Source organism: Anser anser, assembly GCF_964211835.1.
Source record: "Anser anser genome assembly, chromosome: 14".
In the NCBI taxonomy this organism is placed as follows: Eukaryota; Metazoa; Chordata; class Aves; order Anseriformes; family Anatidae; genus Anser; species Anser anser.
In genome coordinates, this window is record NC_139735.1 from 1847753 (window position 1) to 1869097 (window position 21345).

The 21345-nt window shown below is 54.3% G+C and overlaps 1 long non-coding RNA gene across 1 annotated transcript; it reads right to left on the reverse strand.

Moving 5' to 3' along the window:
- Window positions 1-129: 129 nt before the first annotated feature.
- Window positions 130-20128, reverse strand: LOC310881164. The gene is made up of 2 exons (XR_014572148.1): window positions 19971-20128; window positions 130-1633 (listed from the first exon to the last, which is right to left on the reverse strand). It is a non-coding gene; the product is annotated as an uncharacterized lncRNA (long non-coding RNA).
- Between the last annotated feature and the right edge of the window lie 1217 nt (window positions 20129-21345).

Sequence of the window (21345 nt, forward strand, 5' to 3'; positions counted from 1 at the left end):
TCTCATCCAGTTTCATATCTTAAATTTGGCCCTTGCTCCATTCCAGCTTGATGTTCACGTTGAAGGGAGCAGAATGACATACACAAACAAGTTAGGTGTATAGAGGAGAAATGCATCCTGCCAAGAAGGTATCTTCAAAGACTTTATTTGTATCAAAGCCTGTTTTCTTTAAATTCCCATTTTGCACCTTTAATTTAATTTTCAGTGCAGCAGACGTTACTTACCAAATCTTTTCCAAATATTACCTCACCATCGGGTAGCACTGTATTTTAAGATGACAAATCTGATTTTAACCTTATATGGAGCAAGGCAGTTAACTGAGGACCCACTGCCTTGATGGAGGTAAGGCTGGCCACGGCGCAGATCTCTTTCCTCCATCAAAAAGTCCAACAAATCCAGCACAGCCGATTATTAAAACACAACATGCACATTCGTTGTACTAGCAATTTAGGATCTAAAACAGCTCAAAAGCAATTTCCCAGATGTCAAGGAGAAAGGGTGACAGCTGACACCCTCACAGCCAGCTATTGCCGTTTTCTCAAGCCAGATAACACAGCACGTCCCCGAACCGCCCCCTCCAGGGTCCCTGCAGCACCCAAAGGTGTTGAGACCCCTGCCTGGGTCTGGCAGCCCTTGGTGGTGGTGCGAGCCTCAGGCACCTGCTCCAATGGTCCTCTGCTCCCCTGGGTGCGCCGCTGGAGATGCAGGAGTAGGGGTGAGAAGTAGCATGGGGTTTGAACGCATCGCCACCCCCCTGGCTGCTGGCCTGAGGCCCCTCTGCCCCAACGGGACCTGTTTTCTGGGCTCGTACAGCTTGGGGGTGTCTCACGGCCAGCCAGGACTTCACTCCTGGTGCACAGAGAGGAAAGCCTGGCAGTTTGATGGCGGTACTAAAGTGCTGATGCTTGATGTTCTCCACCCATTATGCTTGTGTTCCCAATATTTATCATCACCTCCACCAGCAGCAAAGCCATCTGTGGACATAAATCCTAAAGCTTCAGGGTGAGGCAGCGCTGTGTTCTGTTCCTGGTGGAGTGTCCTGGTCCTGTCCCCATCGGCTCCCTGCTGAGCACTGTGGGGACACCAGTGCTCATCACTGAAATCCAGAGATGCTCTGGTCACAGTCTTGGTGGGTCAGAGTTGGAACTTCAGGGAAGAAAAAGCAGGTAACAGGCAGGTGAGCCAGGGCTAAACCTCTGACGGTGAGGAGATGTAAGGTGGGAAAGGGCTTTTGTCGGTATGAGAGCACAGCTGGGCACCGACGTGCTTGGTTTGACCACGAGGACTCAACGTCTCAGGAGGGGACCTCCAGACACCCCCTGGGATGGCTCCCAGCACCTTTATGCGGAGGGCAGTGGTTTGGCTGCAGGACGCACGGGAAATGCCGAAAGGAAGATCTCAGCCTTCACCTGTCCCGAACAGAAAGCACCTCGCAGAGGGGAACCTCTCCTGGGCCAAGCATGGGGCAATCCAGAGGACTTGCTGTGTCCACCCGCCGTCCCTGTGTCCCCTGTCCCAGCAGGGCCTTTTTGTCACTGTGGATGCGGAGCAGCTGCTGGACCCTGCAGTCAGCCTCTTCATCCCGGCCGGACCCATCCCCTTTATCTTCTGGGTATAAACCCTGTGTTGAGCACTGTAAAGGAAAGGGGCAATGTTAACACACTGAGCGTTACCGTATTTCCAGTTCAGCTGATAAGAAATATTCCCTCTTTGTCCAAGTGCATTCATTTCTTCACATGCTGAGATCCACGCAGGGACTGCATTTCCCCCAAATTTACCCACTCCGACCTGCCTAGCTCATTCACCTATGACGAAAAACAGTTTCCCATATTCCTCCCCTCCCAGGAACACCATCTTTAGGTGCTTTAACCATTTCAGATCTGCTTTCCCCATGACCCGAGGTAAGGCCTCGAGCCCTGGAAAGGTAGCGGCGGGCTTGCTGCCGGCTGGAAGCAGAGCAGGAGGTACCCGGAGCTCAGGTCATGGCTACGGCAGCAATAAAACCTGGCTGAGCCGTGCACAAGGGGAGGCAGGAGCCGGGCAGGCAGCTGCGCGCAGCCCCCATCTCGCCCCCGCGGCAGCACCGCAGCGGCCCCGCCGGCTGCTTCTTGCCTTCCCGCGGGCTGCACTGCAGCAAGCCCTCGGCTTTGACACCCGCATGAAGGAAACCTCAAGCTGCCCTGCCAGCGCTCGACAAGCGAGGCGGCTCTCATCAGATGCAGAGAGACTCTGAACGTCGCAGAGGTGTCGCACGTCCCTGCTGGGGGTCTTCCTCAGGGGAACGGCGAGGGTGCCGCTCACAGCAGTCCCTGAAGCTCTCACACAGGCTTTTCTCCAGCCGCTATGTTTGTAAGATAAAGTGACTGGCTTGCAGTCAGACTTAGGTTCCTCACCACGCTGTTGTTGGAATTGGATGCGATCGATCATTTCCCCCCGAGGGATTTCAGTGGGTGCCTGCTGTAAGGGAGCACCTCCCTTTGTTCGTGGTCATGGCTTTGAGCACGCACCTGGCACCCTGTTATTAATGGGCTGCCCAGCTCAAGGAACAGTCACGCCCAGGCTCATAAACATGACCAAGACTTATGTCAAGTGTGGGAGTAGAGCGTACCCACCGCCCATTCCCTAAGTCACAAAGAAACCCCAACAATTTATCTGGAAAGCCGACAATCTGTACAAATATTTTTGTTTACTTTCAATCCTCTCCAATCCCTTATACTTTTTAAATCAAACATTAGATGGAAACCTGCACATGAGGTTCTCTCTGTTCCAAAAAGCTCACAATCTTATTTTCTCTCTGTTAATGGTTATCATGAAGTGTGCAGGAAAGTGAACTCTGGGAAAAATGATGGGAACTGTGAGTTCCTCCATCAGGGCCACGGGACAGAGAACACAGCCCCCAGATCAGCTGTCTTTGTCGGGAAGTCCCACGCCCCACATGCTGCGTCCCGTTAGAAGTGCAGGGATTTGTTACTAAAGAGTGACAATCTCATAAAACTTTTTTTTTTTAAAAAAAAAAAAAAGGTAGGAAGATAAAAATCATCACAGGCAACTGGCTGCCCAAACATTTAAAGGCTGGAGCACCTTGCAATATTTCATACTTTGGGTGAGCCAAGTGTCGGGGGTATCTATGTTCTGCACAGCTCAAAAAGCAAATTTCCCTTTACCTGGTTAAATGCTTGAAAAACAAGAGACTTCAGATTAGAAACGCTTCTCTGCGTTTCCTGGTCTAGCTCAGAAGGAGAAACAAGAAATACCATCCTCTCACTTCTCCTGTTAGCCAAACCTAGCAGCAAATACCATGAATCAAGGTGAGGTGGGAGCAGGGGGATGGGACGCAAGGTCCCCGTGTGACATTTTCTGCATTATTTTTTGTCCCACCAGAAACGGTGAAAAGGCTCAAGTAACTCTCACCCAAGTCAAATGAGCCTCCGAGTCCTTCTTGGTCTGCTGGGTCCCAGTGTACTGAGCAGTGTCCTGAGGCCCGATTTCAGGCAGCCTGGGGTGTGGGACGGGCTTGGACACGTCTCCTTTGGAAGGAGGCGCCTCGGGCATGAACCCAGCGTCCTCTGGCACAAAGCCTAAGGAGAGGCCTTGGCCTCGAAGCCACCAGCCTGCTGCAGCGATCAGACGGCTCGGCCACATCAGATAGACGAAGCTCCAGGACCACAAGGTCTGATTAATCAAATCAATCGTTCTCTTACAAAAAAGAAGATAGATCTGTGTTATTCTGATACTCCTGGCTGACTAAACAAACCACCATACTGCTCTGGGTAAAAAAAACAAATGCGTCTAATAATTTATTTCTGATGAAAATGAGAATTATTATGTAATTAAAACAGTGCTCAATGAGTAAAACTTAAGATCAGAATCCAAAAGCTTGTCCTTTTTTCATAAAACATACTGTGATGATGGATGGCCACTAGAAAATACAACTTATTTGTGATAAAAGTCTAAGCAGCTTTGTACAAAGCCATGAAGTTCCCCACTAGCATGATAGAAAACTAATACTTTGAAGAACAGCTGGCAGATGGAACATGCTATTGAGATGCTAATATAAACCTGAACAAATAAATCAACAGACTTAAAATAAATATTGCATATTATAGCAGTAAGTCACCCCAAGTCTTTATGTTCTGCTATTTTGCACGTTAAATATCTATATATATATATAGATATATATTTATTTACTTGCTTGGTAATATTTGATGATACGTGACAACCCTTCTCTTTTGGAGGAGCGTACCGGAAAAAGCCCAGCAGCTGATAAATACAGAGTGCGTACGTGGGGACTTGATCCAAAACGCAATGACCCAAAGCAGGGGTGTCTGTGACACCGCTTAACGCCAGCCCTCACCTCACACCAGCCTCTGAACACATGAACTGCTCATCTCCAGTAATCACACCTTTTTTTTTTTTTTCCCCTCACATTCTTAATATTACGCTTAATACTAACACAGCATTTGCACGGTATTTGGTAACAAGAACCCGAAGGGAAGAGAAGTGTATGACTTTTCATATGCAGCGATCTGGCGCTTTTAAGACAGACCCTGCGCTGAGACCAGGAAAGGAAGGGAGCTCTCTGCGTCGGGGCGCCCCGCCAGCACACGGCGAGGCAGCGGGGAGGAGGGCGCAGGAGGAAATCCTCCGTCTCGCCTGAGTAGAGGGACCAGCGCGGCGCCGCAGCATCCTCTGAGAGCTCGCCGGCCGCTGCGAGCACGGGCCCACGTCTGCGCCAAGTCAGCGCAGCCACCGAGGAAGAGGAGCTTCCCTCTGGCTGAGGAACCAGGCCGAATTATACCGGAAAAATAAAGCATAAACTCTTGCAAGGCCTCAAGTCGGTGATGTTGGAACGACGGTTGTGACGAGTGGCATAAAAAGGCAATCCCTTCTCCAAGGCCTCTTTTCCCAGCAGTACCTATACCGCTGTCCCCAAATCCCCAAATTCAGGGTTACCTGCCTTCCCGTGTCCCAGCTCGTTTACCTGCACGAGCCGTTCAGGGATGAAAGCCCCGTGCCCACCCGCCGGAGGTGGGCTGCTCCCTGGGGGGGGCTCGGCAGCGGGTGGCCCCGCACCTTGCAGCCTTCCAGGGTCAGAGGCGGCTGCCCTGGGCAGCAGCTTTCCCCAGTCACTCGGCAAGCAGCTCCAAAGTGTGTACTTTAAAATACATACTATTTATAAATATATTCACATGTGAACATTATATATATTTATATATATAGCTCATAAAAATCATATGAGTTATAGATGGATGGATAATTGTATAATTACTGCTAGTTGCAGTAGTTGCTTTGCCAGTATCCAAAGGCACAGCCAAAAACAGAAGGGTGGGAGCAGCTGACGGGATCTCCAGGACAAGCCCCGGGAGAAGCTCGGTTGCTTTTCAGCCACAAACACGTCCCTGGGACTGACTCCCGACCCTCCCCGGCAAGGCAGCTGCACTTGCACGCTAGTTGCGGGGCTCGGGGCTGTGTTTAGGCTGAATTCCTCCCCCCAGCAGCGCTGTCTGGTGGCAGCCCCGCCGGCGTGTGTAGCTGATGGAATAAAGCGGTGTTGCTCTGGGCTCCCAGCAGCTGCCAGAGCCGGGGCAGGGTGCAGCGCGTCGGCCTCCCCCCACCCCGGCCGGGTGCCCCTGCCCTTTGGCCCAGCCAGCGCAGCCTGCGGGCACGCAGGGATTGCCCCGTGACATCACGAAGCAAGGTGAAATCAAACACTCCAGCACGCAGAGCAGCTTTTGCCTCGAGCAAAAAAAAAAGTTGGCTGGAATCTGAGTCGGTTGGAAATTTCTCACAATGTTTTTATCTGATTTTTTTTTTTTTCCAAAAAACAATGGAAGCGGAATTTCCCATGAGAAATTTGAATTTTGCTTAAAACAACCCACATAAATATAAATATTTTTTTTTTCAGTTGAGTTGAGAAAACAATCAAACAGGTGATTGTTAAAATTACGTAAAATGCTTGATCTGTGTTTGGCCTGTCGTATGGGTCCACCCGACCCACCAGGCCATGAGGCTAAGTCGTTTTTGCACCTCCTTACCCACCTTTCTACCATCAGCATTCTTAGCTAGACCACGTTCTCAGAAGACAATCTGCCTGACCTACACTTATGTAATACAGCTAATATTAACAAGTCGAATCATAATGATGTCAAAATTTCCTGCGGAGATTATGTTTCGTTTGCTTATGTGTAATTTTTTTTTTTTCCCTCCAAGTTCATGCAAATAGCTTCCGAGCCCGTCTGAAAACGAGCTGATAAACGCAGGCCGACCTTCAGACCCGCCAGATGCTAAAACATGCGAAGTCCTCGAGGCAGAGCGAGCCCTCGCCACGCGATGCGGCGGCTCCTGGGCCGCCAGCAGCAGCCCCCCCGCGCCCCGCGCCGCCCCGCATCACGCCGCCGTGCTCTGCCGTGGCTATTTTCAGCTCCTCTGTGCAGGAGCCGAGCCCGCAGGCACATTTCGTGTGATTTTTCGTAACTTCCTCCAAGCAGATCTCTTTCCGCACCGAGCCCAACAGTTTTGCTGCTCCCGGGTCAACCAAAAGGCACCGGGTTTTGGCACGCGGCCTATCTGCCCGGCCCAGTTGCAGCAGTTTTTATGAAGGGAGCCAGCTAGCAGGGAGGGTGGAGCAGGGGAGGGCTGCCTCATTCTCCGAAGGGCCATCCAAAATGCTCCCTGTAGGACAGACCCGGCTCGTTTGCAGCTCCAAGTACCAGGATCCAGCTGCTTCCCCACCAAACCCAGCGCAAATATCCCAGGAAGCTTTCCCGCCACGCTCGCACGCCAGGGATTTGAGGTGATGCTCCTCCTCTTCCTTTTTTTGCACCAGAATTAAATCTGCGTGCTGCTAAGGCTGCGCTGGGTTCCCAGGGCTATTTCCCTGCTCGGAAGCGAGGGGCACGGGGAGGAGGTGACACCGGCACGGGGGCGTCTGTGTGGGTGACAAACGGGTGCGCGCTCACCCCACAGCATCCTGCAGCCGGCCACGCTGCGGGTCCTACACCTGCACCCACGTCCACATGGCCCTGTCTTAGAACAGTCAGGTGAGCGCGGATACCGCAGTTTACAACAGAGGATTTGCCTCTAATTTTATTCCCTCACATTAATAAAACGCCAGGAGCAGGCTGCCACCGGCCCTGCCCCGCGGTGCTCCCGGCGCAGCCCGAGATAAGGGGTTATTAATAAACACGCAGCGGGAGGGAGGAGGGCCAGCACAGCCCTGCGGTGGAAGCAACCATGCTCAAATGCTCAGAACACCAAACACGGGTGGACATGATACATACTCGAGGGTTTTTCTTCCCTTTTTCAATTACTAGTTTGCTTCTTTGACTTCTTCGATTTTTTTTTTTTTAACCATGCAAATGGTTACTGTAAGAGCTTCCTGTTCCTGCGGCAGGTACGTGCAACGAGCTTTCTCACAGCAAAATCACCCAAAAGCTGTAAAACCACCTCAGACTCCCAAAGACATGCAGGATGGACTGGGGATTCCCGAGGAGGAGCAGTTCGGTTTGCATCCTTGTCTTTTAGCTCTAGAAAAACACCCAGGAAGCCCCGACCTCGCCCAGAGCAGCACCGTGCCCGTCCAGCAGCAGTTTGCAGAGATGCAGATGGGGCTTTTGCTTTTTAGGACCTACCCCGACAGCCTAACTCACAGCTGATCCCGCGACACGTGTTTCCTACACACACCAGTCCCTCTGCCAGCAGCACAGCACCCTGCTCTTTTTGGACGTGCACCGCTCCAAGCCACCAAGCCCCAAACCCAGTGCTTCCCAGTTTGTGGGCACCGGCACCAGTAAGCAGCCTGGGGCTGAGCCACGGCTCCCCCAGACTTGCGTGACACTGCGCACCCTCACAGCGGGCGCAATCCTGCCCCTTCGTTCTTCCCATGCAAACAACATGGCCAAGAAATCGTGCTGCTGTGGACACCTCTATTAAAAACGGCCTTACTTTTACAACAACACCGTGAAGAGCTGCAATGTGGAAGCTGGCACGGACGCTTGCCCTCGGGGCCATCCCAGCACAGCACCCGGTGGCACGGTGCAGGGACGGGGCCACGGGTGCTGGGTGGCCACAAGAAGTGCCCGAGTCAGCTTTCCGCGGGGTCAGCTGCTGACTCACATTTTCAGTTTCTTTTGCTTTTAATCACAATGTGCCTGCTGCAAACTCAGACCGTGCCATGCTCTCCCGTGGAACCCCCCACGGCTGGCTGTGCGCCAGCTGGAGTAAAACCCACCTCCTTCCCTTATTACCTAATTTCCCCCAGACATCAGCATGTGTTGGAGTTTCTCAGGAGTCAGCCCAATGACTTAAGTTTGGGGTTTCCAGCGGGAGCGTGGCTCGGGACGGCAGGAGCCGAGCACCCAGCCTGCAGCCCCAGGGCACGGCCCCTGCCCACTGAGAGCAGCCCCGCAGTGCTCTGCACGGCTTGGAAGCAAGCAGGAGACAATCCAAGGGAAATTACTCGAGAACAATTAATTAGAATAGGACATGGCACACGCCGAGGGAATTAACCACAGCAACGTGCCTTGGCTCTGCCCGCAAGGATTACCCGTGCCGACAGGTGAGCGGGTTAGAAAACCAGTGAGCTGCTGTAAGCCTCAGCTGGTTTCACTGCACTCCTTATTCGTAACAGCTTGCCATATGTGCCCAACCCCACGCACCGAGCTGCTTTCCCACTTCTCTGCAGCTTTCCTTATTACCGCTCTCGGCTGTAGCAGGCGCGACATCCCCGTGTGTGACAGCACAGGCTGACTGCAGCAGGTCCAGCACAGGAGCACCCCGCAGCCCCTCCGTGCTCAGCACCAGCTCCCAATGCCCAAACATCCCCTCGCTGCCCCAGCCAAGGCTTGGCTCGTGCTAGCCGTTAAGTGAAGAGCAAAACAAAACAAAGACCTTGGGAAAAGCTAGGCTGCCTGAATATGTAGCTAAGTAGCTCCTGGATAATTTCGTTCACATTCACCTACATCACAAGAACCAACGACGTCGCGGAGGTCAGCCGGGGAACGGCTCGGCACAAACAGGAAGCGTGATGCAGTGCTCGGGGCTGACAAGCAGAACCAGGAAATCGAGCTGCTTTTCCTCTCTGTTCTATACTGTCATGATCTATAAACCAGAAACACCGACATTTTCCCAGTCCATAGGTCCGTACTAAAACACTTCACTAGCGTTTATGGGGCAATCTGAGGACTTCGGATGAAAAGGACTGGAGATATGAAACCATAAAACGCTACAAGTACTCCAGAGCAGGCAGTACCCCTGGGAATGACGGGCTGGGGCACGGATGTTACCCGCAGGCTCCTTAGCAGGCAATGCTCCTCGTAACGTTCACAGCACGGCTGTAAAACAACCACCCGACCGGAGGCGCAAAGGGCTTGGGAAACACATGGGAAAGGCAAAAAGCTACAGCTCAGTACCTCTGGAGGAGTCCCAGCTAAACCTTCCTTATCAGAGCTGGCGTGGTGCAACAAGTTACGTAGCGGGAAGCCTTCATTTTCCCCTCACTGCCCCAAAGTTGCACTTCTTTAGGCTGCTTATTCCTACTGCTGGAGTCTGGGGCAGGATGAGATGCTCCCCGAGGCAGCGGGAAGGGTTGTGACAGGGTTAAAACGGTAAGAATAAAATAAAACTAAATTGCATAAATAAGGCTAGCAAATACTGGCTGCAGCACAACTCCACAAACCAACCACTAGCAGGATTTATTAAATAGTCATAATCAAAACAAATGTCTCCATTAACAACTTATTATGCTGTAGAGCAGGATTAATTTAGTGAGGTGGTTCAAATTACTTATGGGTGCCTTTTATGATATTGAGACATTGGAGCAGTCTTCTGCGCGCACAGCCCGGCAGTCAAAATTCCTGTTGCTGTCGGGCTGCAATTAATTGGTTGCGGAGCACGATGCCCAATGCCTTCTTGTGCAAGCATGAGGGCTGGCCAAAACGTTTCTGTTAACCTTCGTTGTTTGTTTTTTTTTTTTTTTTAAGCAGAAAACTGAGTTTTGGTAGAACAGTTTGCTTGCACACATTATTTGCTTTCCAAGAAGTTTCCCACAGCAAAGCCTTCAATTTTCAGCCAGTTAAACGCTGTAGCAGCTTCCTGCAAAAGAACTGAAATATTTCTGCTTTGCCAGCTTCCTCAAGACAAGATGCACGGGCACGCACGCACCCGGGCAGCTCGGGTTTATTCACCTTTATCCAAACCAGCCCCCAACAGCCTCCGTCAGCCTGTTTTCCATTCAGCCCGTGCGCCTGAGCCGCTCTGGCGTGATTTACGGGAAGCGGTCTCCGCTGCGTCCCAGCGGTCCAAGGTTCGCGCCGCCGCCACCCCACGTGCCTCTCCTGCACCCTGCCGCAGGAAGGCTGCAGGAACCCTGCGGGAAGGCCGGGATCGTCGCACTCGGGGCCGTTCCTTCCAATCACGTTTTACCCGCGGGCTGGCTGGTGGCTGCTCGGCTCGGGGTTTGTGTCCCAGCAGAGCCGGTGCGGAGGCATGAGCACCGCGCTGGCAGCCGTAAGGCCACGCACCACTGCCTCCTGCCAGCCGGCTCACAGCGAGCTACTGCTCGTTTGCTTTGTGCCGTGTGTCTGTGTCTTCTAAGTCACCCCTACAGACATCAAACAGGATTTGGTTGCGCGCCTCAAGATACCGCGGTGATGATAAGCGGCTGATGGGAGCGGGCAGCAGCGGCGGAGCAGGGGCAGCCTCTGGGCAGGGCTCTGTGCCTCAGAGCCACCCATCAGCCTCAGAAAACAGCATCAAACCAACACAGAACTTAATGCTTAATCCTTTTTTTTTTTTTTTCTTTTTTTTTTCCTCCTTAGCAGGGTTTCTGTCCCCGATCAACAACAAAGGAAAGTTCCTGCTCACATCAATCAGCCTCCAGGGCTGTCTGGGCTGTGCAGCCCGTTCAGAGCCAAGAGGAAACCAGACACTCACAAATACCTGTCCAAATCAGGCTTGTCAACATTACAAGCCCTAACAAACAAGAAGAGTCGCCTGGAAGCTGCAACCCTTCCTGCTCAGGGCCAAACACAGCAATGTTCCCGGGCTCACCGGCGGTGCCCGGCTGGTCCTGCCCCGCGGCCGCGCTCAGCGCCTGCAGCACGGGCACCAAGGACACCCAGCACCGGGACTTCTCCGGCAGGGCACGCAGCCAGCAGCTAGGGACAGGACCCTGAAGCCAAAAGCTTATCCATACTCCAGCCATATTACTTAAATAAAACAATAGTTAGTCCTCAGAGATACCCTCCCCCCCAAGTTTCCATGGTAAAAGAACGGACGTTATCAATGAGGTTTGCTGAATGTAATAGATAAAAATCATCTTATGGAACATTCATTCAGGCTGGGTTTTGACCCTTGATCCATGTGTACACTTGGTTCTAAACAAAGGAGAACATGCAAGATAAATTAGTGGGGCAGGCATACTCCAACAAATAGATGCTTTTTTTTTTTTTTTAAACTGTCTCCATTAAATTGATGTGTACATTGGCTAGAAGACAGCATTCTGCATTCTTCTCCAAACATACCAAACAAAAACTGAGCCAGTGACGTGATTCTTGTGATCAAGGTCACAGGCCTGGGACTCTGGTTTTGCTGGAGCAAGCATCCGAATGCTGAACCCAGGACAGAGCTCAAAACCTCATTTAACGTGGGGTAAGCAGCAACAATTCAAACAATTTGCTTAGCAGAATGACAAGCACTGAGTGAACGCTTTCTCTAAAATGAATGAGGAAAGTCAGAAAGCTCAAGGGTTCTATGAGCGTGTTGTTTGGAGGAAGCTGCACAGAGAGCTGTGATGCTGCTGAAGTCAGAGGCAAAGCCCCAGACTTTGCTCCATCTCCTTTGGGCTACCCCCGACCAGGAGCTGGGGCAGCTCAAACAGAGGAAGGGGAGAGCTTGCTGCTCAAAGCCTTCTACCAAAAGGAGGAGTTTCCCAGCTGAGGCGCTCACCTGTGGCATCAGTGCCTTAAAATAGCAGTCGTGACGCTGCGATACCGAACAGCGGCCACTCCTTGCGCGCACGGCACGCGAGGGATCTGTGCCATGGGACGCGGGCAATTTCTCTCTGTACAAGGAAATCAACATAAAGGAAATACTTATAGATTATGTTGCTGACAGCAGAAAACCTGGGGTAGCTCATAAATCTATACTTTGACTCTCATCTTCACCAGCTGGATGTGCACAAACCAGGGCAGACTGCACAAACTGTTAGCCCAGCAGCTCTGACGCCCGCCCTCCCTGCTCCTCCCTGCAGGCTTCAGCCAGGCACAACACGGGAACACGGGTGATTTGACACAACTCCACCGATCCATCATTCAGGGGAAAAAAAATGGCTTTCTTTTCACTGGTGTATGCTGCACAAAAGATAAGCAGGAAAAAAAAAAAAAGAAAAAAAACCACAGGGAATGCCACCCAAGTTCCCTATAGCACAGCGCACCTCACCTGTTGGAACTCACAAAAGCAGTCACAGCTGCAGGGTACAGAGCAACACTGCAAGGGAATATCTCATCAGCGCTATTAAAATAGGCTGCATTTTATTTTCAGACTAGCTTCTAGCCTTCCATGTAACCAGGCAGATTTGCAGACACGTTCCCTAAAGCGGCTCCCTTATCCTGCCCAGCGTGCCTGCTGCGAGAGCAGTGCCCGGGTGCACGAGCTGTGCGCATGCATCGCCTCTCCATGCCTGTGAGCTAGTTTTAATTTATATCACACCTACAGTGCAAATAAACATCTTTAAGAGATAAAAGAGTCTTCCAGAGCACCTTTATGCACGGAGGGACCTCCCATGTTTATGCTTGTCGCGGGCTCGTCACACACCATGCTTTTATTAACCACAGTGCTTCAGAGGAAGATGATGCAAGTGCTGCATGTGAAGTGTCAGCTATTTTGTACAGCCTTGTTTATTGTATCAGAAAAGGTCTTGCAAAATAGAACTGCTGCTGTCATATTTACTGACCTCCTCGGAAGGCTTTCAGCTGTGCCTTTCCCTTAGTGAAAAGGAGGCAAAACCATCAGGATGCAAAAATGCGTGCGCGTTGGTGGAGTGGCACAGCCCGGAAGCCCTGTCCATGAACCATGATCATCCCCCTCTCGCTTCTCATGGGTCTGAACTCCAAGGGTCAAATGGATAAGACAATCGTTTATCTTTATCTAATCTCTCTCTGCCGCATTATATCTCTACACAAACGCAGGCGGCTTTCTCCATGGCTCAGTTAAACATTGGTTGGGAGCAGCAGCAGTCACGCTGCACGGGGTGCAAACGGGGCTGGTCCATCTACTGGTCTACACTGCTGAGGAGCATAGGTGGCATGGCTGTCACCAGGAAAGGATTGCATCAGGGAACTTTGATCCATGCAAATAATGCACGTGAAAGTATACTGTCAGCCCATTTTCTTTTATGTAGCTGGCAGCTACGCGTCTCTCAAAAGGGGCATGAAATCAGTTCAGCCTCATCAGTCCCAACCACCTCCATCATCACTAACCTCAGAGTCCTGCCACATTACAACATCCCAACAAAGAAAGGGTTTAAAGCTAAGCACAACACACTGATAAAAACAGATGCACGTGATAAGTAGTAACTATGCACGTGCATAGCAAGCAGGTGGGTAAGATAACAACAGATCTCTAGAAGCACAATTATTATTAAACAAAACAGCAGTGCTGCATGGCACGGTCAGCTGGGGACCTGCAGCGTGGCCACTCCAGAGGCAGAGCAGAGCAGGGGCCGCAGCAGCGCGCAGCAGAGCCCCACGCTGTGTGCCGGCGGCATCAAACAGCCAGCAGCACAGCCTTTCTGCCGTACGGCCCGTCTGGGAGCTATCCGCTTTTATTGCCCCCTGGAACTCATTAACTCCACAGCCAAAAGTCTAGGCAGGCAGACAGAAGCACAAGCGGAGACCGATAAAACAACTTTCTCCAGACTGGAACTAAACTCCCTTTTCACGTACGCTCTCAGGGTGGCATTGTGTCGCTGCAACGACTTGATAACTCCTGCCGTACACAAAAATCACGATGAGATGAGCAGCTGGGGCCGTGCTCCCACCCAGGCTACCTGCGGGACCTGCTGGTGGCACGGAGGGACGGGGCTCCTGCCGGCACGCTGCCGCAGCACCGCGCCGCCTCTGGGCACAGACACGCAGGGAAGGCTAAGGCCAAGTTAATAAGGCACACTGGCATCGTGTTAAAACCAATTTCACGCTTCCTAAAAGCAAGTCCTGCCTGTCCTTTTTATCAGGGAAAGAGAGAGGAGAAAGCACAGGCCCAGAGTTGTTTCCCCCAGACCTCCCTGTCCCGCACACGCCGGCAGCGGGCGAGGTGAAGGCTGTGATGTGCGTGAAGCCAACCACCAGACAAAGCTGCCGAGCTGCACCCAGCTGAGAGGAGGCACTTCTTATTCAGGCAGCGCTGTTACAGGTGAATTGCATTTCGGAGGAGCCTTTTCCTGTAACGAGTGGCACAACTGGTTCTGCAGGCCTCGGTTCTGCAGGCCTCATTTGTGCAGGCCTCATTTGTGCAGGCCTCATTTGTGCAGGCCGCGTCTGCTCATTTCCTGACGGAAAGCAAGGTGTTACACCAACAGCAGGCAGGTTCGGGCTAACCACTGGTGAAATAACTGTGTACCAGATGAACGCCGCCTGTGTTGTATAACTAGCACAAAGCCTCCCTAAGTGGGGGTCACTTAAAACAAGCCATCTCACCCTTTTTGCAGACAGCAGAGGCCGATCTCATTCCGGAGCTGCTGAGCGGGGCCCAGCACCTCAGGGACCCCTTCCCCAGGGACTGCCGGGGCAGCCTCAGCTGGGGCTCGTTTGGGCTCTTCAATTTAGCACCACGAGGAGGAATTGTGGATGCATTTTGCTAAAGGCAATGCAAAGGCCCTGTAAGGCAAAGGGCACGGACCCAAATTCCACTTACACACAAGAAAATCCTAAAACACATCAGCGCAGACCATCCCGTGCTGAAGATTCTCAGTTTTCCCAGACACAGCAAGAGTACAGACTCTCCCGTGGCTGTCGTTATGACTGACCTGAAGGAGGAATAGATAATATATTGATGAATTAGTGGAGATTGACAGGCTCATTAGCAGAGCAATTTAATACGCTCATGAATGAAACTCCTGTGCTGCACAGAGCGAGCTGGGCAGCCAAAAGGCAGTCAGAGGAGCTGCGCATCACGACGAACGCATCGCACGGCAGCGGCTGGATGGCACCACGCAGACAGAGCTTCCTTTGTGTGGCCTCGGGCATGGCAGCAGCAGGAAAATGTGGCACCCCTGGGGCCACCCTGCCCTCTGGCCCTGGCAGCAAAGTCCTGGCCCCACGGGAACAACCCATCCCGGCCCTCCTTAATCCTCCGAACAGCCCCTGCTTGGCCAATGCACCTGAGCTAGAGGGAAGCAGCTGCTTTCCCTCCTGGCCAGCAGGGAGCCAGTGAGGGACACAGCTCTTGGAATCTCCCTCATCCTTTCCTTCAGTCAGATTCACCTCTGCTTCCTCCCCCAGTCCCAACCCCTTCCACCTCCTTCTGCAAACCCATCCCAGGCTCCCCGCTGCATCCCGGCTGGTGGAGCTCAGCCTGCATTTGGTGTCTGGTGAGTTCTCCACCGTGCCTCACAGTGGCTATACTAAAAAAAAAAAAAAATCCAGCATCTTTTTTTTTTTAAAAAAAAAAAGTTATTTGCTTTTTTCAGCTAATGCAACTGAGCACTCTGCAGGATGGGGCTGTATTTGGCAGAGCTCCACAGCTGCCGCGCAGCGATAAGTGCGGCTGCCGCGGCAGCCTGCCTTCCCCTGCAGCAGCTCAAGATGAGACAGGAAAGGGTGGGATGGGTGTCAGCACGAGAACAAGTTGTGACAAACAGGAGGCTGAGGCTCCTGACTTACCAGAGATGCTGAGGAGGCCATCGCACCTCGCCCTGGGAGGGAGCAAAGCCCCGCACAGCTCCCTGGCACACACGAAGGGTCCCAGGGGAGCACAGACCCTAAGGCAGCCGTGGTTTTCATGCTTTGGTACGCCTTTCTCTCCAGCCACGCTGTAGACCATGTACAGGCTCTTTGTTGTCACACTGTAGAGCTGAACCTGACCTCTAGCTCCGAGAACAAGCTCAGCACGGCTGCAAATGCGGCAGCTTTCGTGCAGGGCCCTAGGACCACTGGGAGACGGGGCTCCCATGGGAGAGCTCAAAGCCGCTGCTGGAGGCTGGCTTTGGCTTCCAGAGCAACGAAATGGGCAGAAACAAAACTGAGCCATGCCCAGGCTTCCTGAACCAGGGGCTGGCAGCTGGGGATTCGGGCTCCAAGGGAAGGAAAGTCGTTGTGGGCACAAGCTGGCTCATGGAGGCCTTGCAGGCGCTCCCTTGTGCCCGCCAAACAGCGTGGCTATTGTGTGCAGCCATTATTTGGATTAAATAAGAACAGAGAAACATTCTGTTGAGGACTGACAACTGCAGGCTGCGCTTCCAGCATGCAAGGGAAAAGGAGATGAGAAAGGAAAAGAGACTGAAAGGAACCACGCACTTCTCCGAGTGGTAAAAGCAAAGCTCTGGCACAAGATTTTGGTCCCAGGCTGGTAAGACTAAGCCCAGAGGTTCATGTCTTCCTGACAGCTGCACCCGACAGCGCGGGTAGGACCAGCAGCCCCCTACCCTCAGCCTGAGGTCCTCCTGCAAGACCTCTCGGAGCTGCTCCCCCTCTCAGGAGCGGGGAAGGACAGGGAAGGCAGGAGGGGGAAGCACTCTGCATTTCACTTGTTTCACAACATCCTTCGGGCCGCTGAGCCGTGCTGCTGCCCAGGCCGGCTCCCAGCCCTCCAGGAGCTGCACCCGGGGCCACCCGCGCTTCTCGTGGGTGCCACCGCCCTCTGCAGTCCCCGGGGGAAGGCGCAGCTCGCTGCCACCAGCCCTCGGCTTCCTCTCCTGCAGCGCCAGCCTCGTGTCTCGTCATTTCCACCAAGTCTCAGCCCCGAAGGAAATTCATCGGAGGACTCAGCCACCCGCTGGGGGAGCGGTAGGGAGCGAGCTGGGGTACAGAGAACACAACCCAGTGCCCCCACGCGTCCAAGAGCAGGGCTTGGCCACCCCTTTCCTCCTCCCGTGCAGTTTAGGGTGAGCCTGGCTCAGATTAAAGCTGGTTATTTTAGGCTCCCTTTAAGGTCAAGAAAGGCTTAGCCAATTTTATGCAGAACAACCCCCATCCCCTCCCATGGCCTTGCCTCGTTTCTGCTCCCCACTCCTGCAGCCGGTGGCCGTGCGGCTTCCCCGGTTGCGTCCTGGTCCTGCGGCTGGGCAGCACCAAGCCCCTCAGCACCACGCGTGGCCTCAAGGGCTCTGCTCCGAGCTCCTGCTCCTCTGGGCTGCTCGGGCAGACCCCAAGAAATGCTCAGCAGGGATACTGGGTGCAAGGAATTTTGCTGGCTCGCATAGTGCTGGTGGAACTGACGATGCTCCAAACACTCCAGCTCTGCTGGTGCTCCAGCAGCTAACTTCTCAGATAAACATTTCTGCTTTGAGAGGTTTTTTTTTTAGTAAGCCATTCATTGTTACATATAAAAATCTACACGGCTTTCCCCTTGGTGCTAAAAGCGGAAACAGCACGTTTCATTTTGGGGTTGTATTAGCACGAATGCTGGAGTATTTGCTTTGCAGCAGCACGTTAATCACAGAAGCAGCCTGGCCTGTGGCTTGTGTGCAGAGCAGAAAGAAGAAGATAAGACGAGCATCTGCGCCGAGGGCTCCAGCATCGGGACACTTTGGGCTCTGAGACCAAGGCAGCCCCCCTTGGTCTCCCCAGCCCCCAGTGCCACATCCCCCTGGTGCCCCTTTGCCTCTGCCCCCAGCCATGCAGAGCACGCTCCTAAAAGCGCCGATGAAACGGCTGTTATTGCACAAACGCTGTGAGAGCACCATGGAGGGCAGCGAGGCAGGGCTTGTTCCCAGAGGAGGGCAGCTCGGGGGGAGCTGCAGCCTCCAGGATTCCCCATTTGGCTGACGCCTGCTCTGGGCACAGCGCGGAGCCGCCAGCCCCTCTGCAGCACAGACTGGTGCTGGTTTCCAGGGCCCAATAACCTGAGCAAGAGCTCGTGGGCCAAACTCACCCAGCGTTTAGTTCTGACAAAGCCCGTGCAGTTTTCCCAGTGATAAATTTGCAGCTTTAGCTCCAGAATCGCAATGGGCTCAAGCAATGTTTTGGTGCCGGGGCACACGAGTGCTCTGCCTGAAAACCAACATGCCCGAGGCTCTGTGAACATTGAAATCCCCAAACTCACATAATCACAAGACACCCCAGTAACACGAATACATCTCCATTGTACTGTGTCTCCTTCCAGTATGAGATGAAGAGTGCCCACTCGCTATTCTGTTTCTCAGCATTATTCAAGTGGCAGCCCAAAGCCTGGCACTCTCCAAGTGCACTTAAAATCCTGCTCTGAAGACAAAACTTATCTCAGCAGCTCCTCTGAGCTACTCCGTACCAGAACACTTATTGTGCAGCCCAGAGCTTGCTTCAAAGTCTTGTTTCTTGAGCCGAGGCAAAGAATAGTGGAAATTGTGCTGCTTTTTTAGCGCCCATCCTAATTTTCCCTTAATTTTCAGATGGCATCAGCAAGCACTTTGTATACCCAAACCTCAGCGCTCTGCGAGCTCTGGTGCTGCTCCAGGCACTCCTGCAGAGCATCCCTGCCCCTGCCAGCACCGTTAGAGGTGCTGTGCCCCGCAGCCGAGCTCCCACGGCTCTGCCCCACCACAGCACGAGGGGCTCTCAGGGCGGCTCCACCTCGCTGCCGCCTGGCTCCTGCATGTGGCCACCTCCTGGCTCCGGCCTTTTGGGCGCGAACCTGCGCCCAGCACGCACCGTCACAAACCCTAATAAGCAGATGCAGCCGCATGGCCTGAGTGACACAGGTGAATATTCGCCGAATACAGACCGCCTTTCCCAAACACGCTCTTGGCTGTTTGCTGGATGGGGTTTTTCTTCCTGGCTGCAGCGTCCATTTCTGCACGCTCCTGATGTGCCCTGCGCCGCGGGAGCAGAAGTTTTGCTCTCCTCCTGCTCACCTACACCTGCACAGCCCAGGGGGTGGAGGGCTCTGTTCCCAAAGGGAGAGCGGGCAGAGATCACGGCTCTTTCCAGAGGAACAAGCTGAATTTCATCTGCCAAAGGCAAGGGTAAAGCTCCGGGCTTTCAGCTCTGGCAACACCAGCCTCTGGGGGACCCTGTTTGCACCCCAGCGGTGTTTACCAGAGCCACAAACAACGCTTGACCTGACGCAGAACAGAGGGAAATTTAGCTTTTGGTTCATTATAGTCTGTTTAAATCAACTTATATTCAGGCAGCAGATCTTTTCAGAATCTTCTCTCCCTTCCCGAACTGGAAGCTAACTCCTTGGGTTCGGGGCTAATTCCAGAGCAGAGGGCGGCCGGGGGGGGCTGCGCTGCTCCCAGGAGAGGCCACCAGAGCCGGGCCGGTCCCCGAGCCAGCCGCCTCCCCCCCCCCCCCCCTTGGCCGGGGTCCCGCACCAAGCACAGCGACAAGAACCAAGCTGAGGCAGGCGGCCAGGGAGGAAAACCTCCAGCTCGAGCCCCCAGGGCTGGCAGGGTTATAACCCCCCCGGGAAGCCGAGAGCGGGGGCCTGCAGGGGCACGGGGCGGCTGGGCTGGGCTGGGGGGGCTGCGGGGGGCTGCAGCCGGGGGCTGCCCCGGCCCCGCCGCTGGTTCTCCCACCCCCGCCGTTATTTCCCCACCCCGCCGTTACTCCTCCCGACCCCGCCGCTATTTCCCCCACCCTCTCCCCCTGCCCTCCTGGAGAGGCGGCTGCCGGGGGGGGGGGGGGGGCAGGCGCTGCGGACCCCTGGTGCTGCCGCCCGCTCCCCGCAGCCCTCCCGGAGCCCCCCCGGCCTCCTCCCCAGTTCCCCCCCCAGCATCCTCCCAGTCCCCCCCGCCTCCCCCCCCAACCCCGGGCCGGCGAGAGGCGCCCCCTTACCTGCGGCCCCCCGGCGGGGATGCTCGGGGCGCTGCGGGTGGTGCCCGTGGGTCCCGCTCCGCAGTGCCCCGCGCTGCGCTTTCGCTTTCCCTTCGCCTTTCGCTTTCCCTTTGCCTCGCTGCCGGCCCCGATCCCTCCCGGGCCGCGGAGGAGGAGCGGCCCCGGCTGCCGCCCCCCCCCCCCCCCCCCCGGGCAGGGGCAGCCCCGAGCCGCTCTGCGCCCCCCCCTCAGGGCGAGCCGGCTTCTTCCCAGCCTCCCGGAGCCTGTCCGGGCCCCGCAGCACAGGGGGCAGAGCCCTCGGATCCCCCCCGAGCAGACTCGGGGCCGTGCTGGGACGTGGGGAGGCAGCGGGATGCGGGGGGGGACAGCCCCGAGCAGCCCCTCCGTCAGGGGCGGATGCATGACCTCGGGTGGTTTGGGAAACGCTGTGGGAGCCACGAGATTTCTGATGGCTAAGGACAGGTAAGGGATAAGTCAAAAAGCAACTCGGTTCACGCCATGGTCAAAGAACCAGCCAGCTGCTCCCGGTTCGGACGCCTCGGGAGCCTCACCTCACCCGGGAGCCGAGCAGCCGGAGCTTCCCCACGCCGACAGCCGCGGCCAGGGGCAGGGGAGCCGGGCTGGGGCTTTGCACAGGCACCGGCACGGCCCCGCTCCTCCTCGGCGGTTCCGCTGCAGCCCTCCGCACGCCCCTGCTATGGGGCGTTGACGACTGCAAGCTGTAAAGCTCTGTTCTTTAGGATTTTAATCGGTTACCTGCTGTTCTTGGGAATTTCCTTCTGACCACTCTTACTACACGCCTTGGTAACGTTAGTTTAGGAGCTAGCAGCAGGTGCAGTTGAACCGCCTGGTTTCTCAGGAGGCAGGCAAAGAGGCGAGTGATGGAGGTTAAGGTAAGGTTTGGAGGTAAGGTCTGGTAGAATAAGAGGCCAAAGGCGTACGGTGTGAGTAGGGCAGAAAAACCGCCTCCCTACAGCTGCGGATGCCCTTTTCTACAACCCGCACTGGCTCAGAAGAACGCATTCCCCATTTTTGTTTGGTTTTTGTTTTCCTCTCGGAAGCACTCATTTCTGGAGACGTTTCCAGGACGCTACTCACACAGCGTTACCCCAGATCTAAGCAACGAGGCAATGCCCCAGCGCACAGGCTGGTAGAGGGAGGCACCAAGGGTTTTACTTTCCTAAGGTTTTTGTTTGTTTGTTTTGAGCTGGAGAGGAGCACCGAGGGGAGGGCCTGGGGCTGGAGCCCAGGGAGACAAATGGGGTTTGCACAAGTGCTGCTGGGCTGCTCTGGAAGAACTGCCATGAACCGCTGCTGTTCAGAGGCACGCTGTAACCCGTTACAGCGAGCGATACATCAGCCAGGCTATTAACAA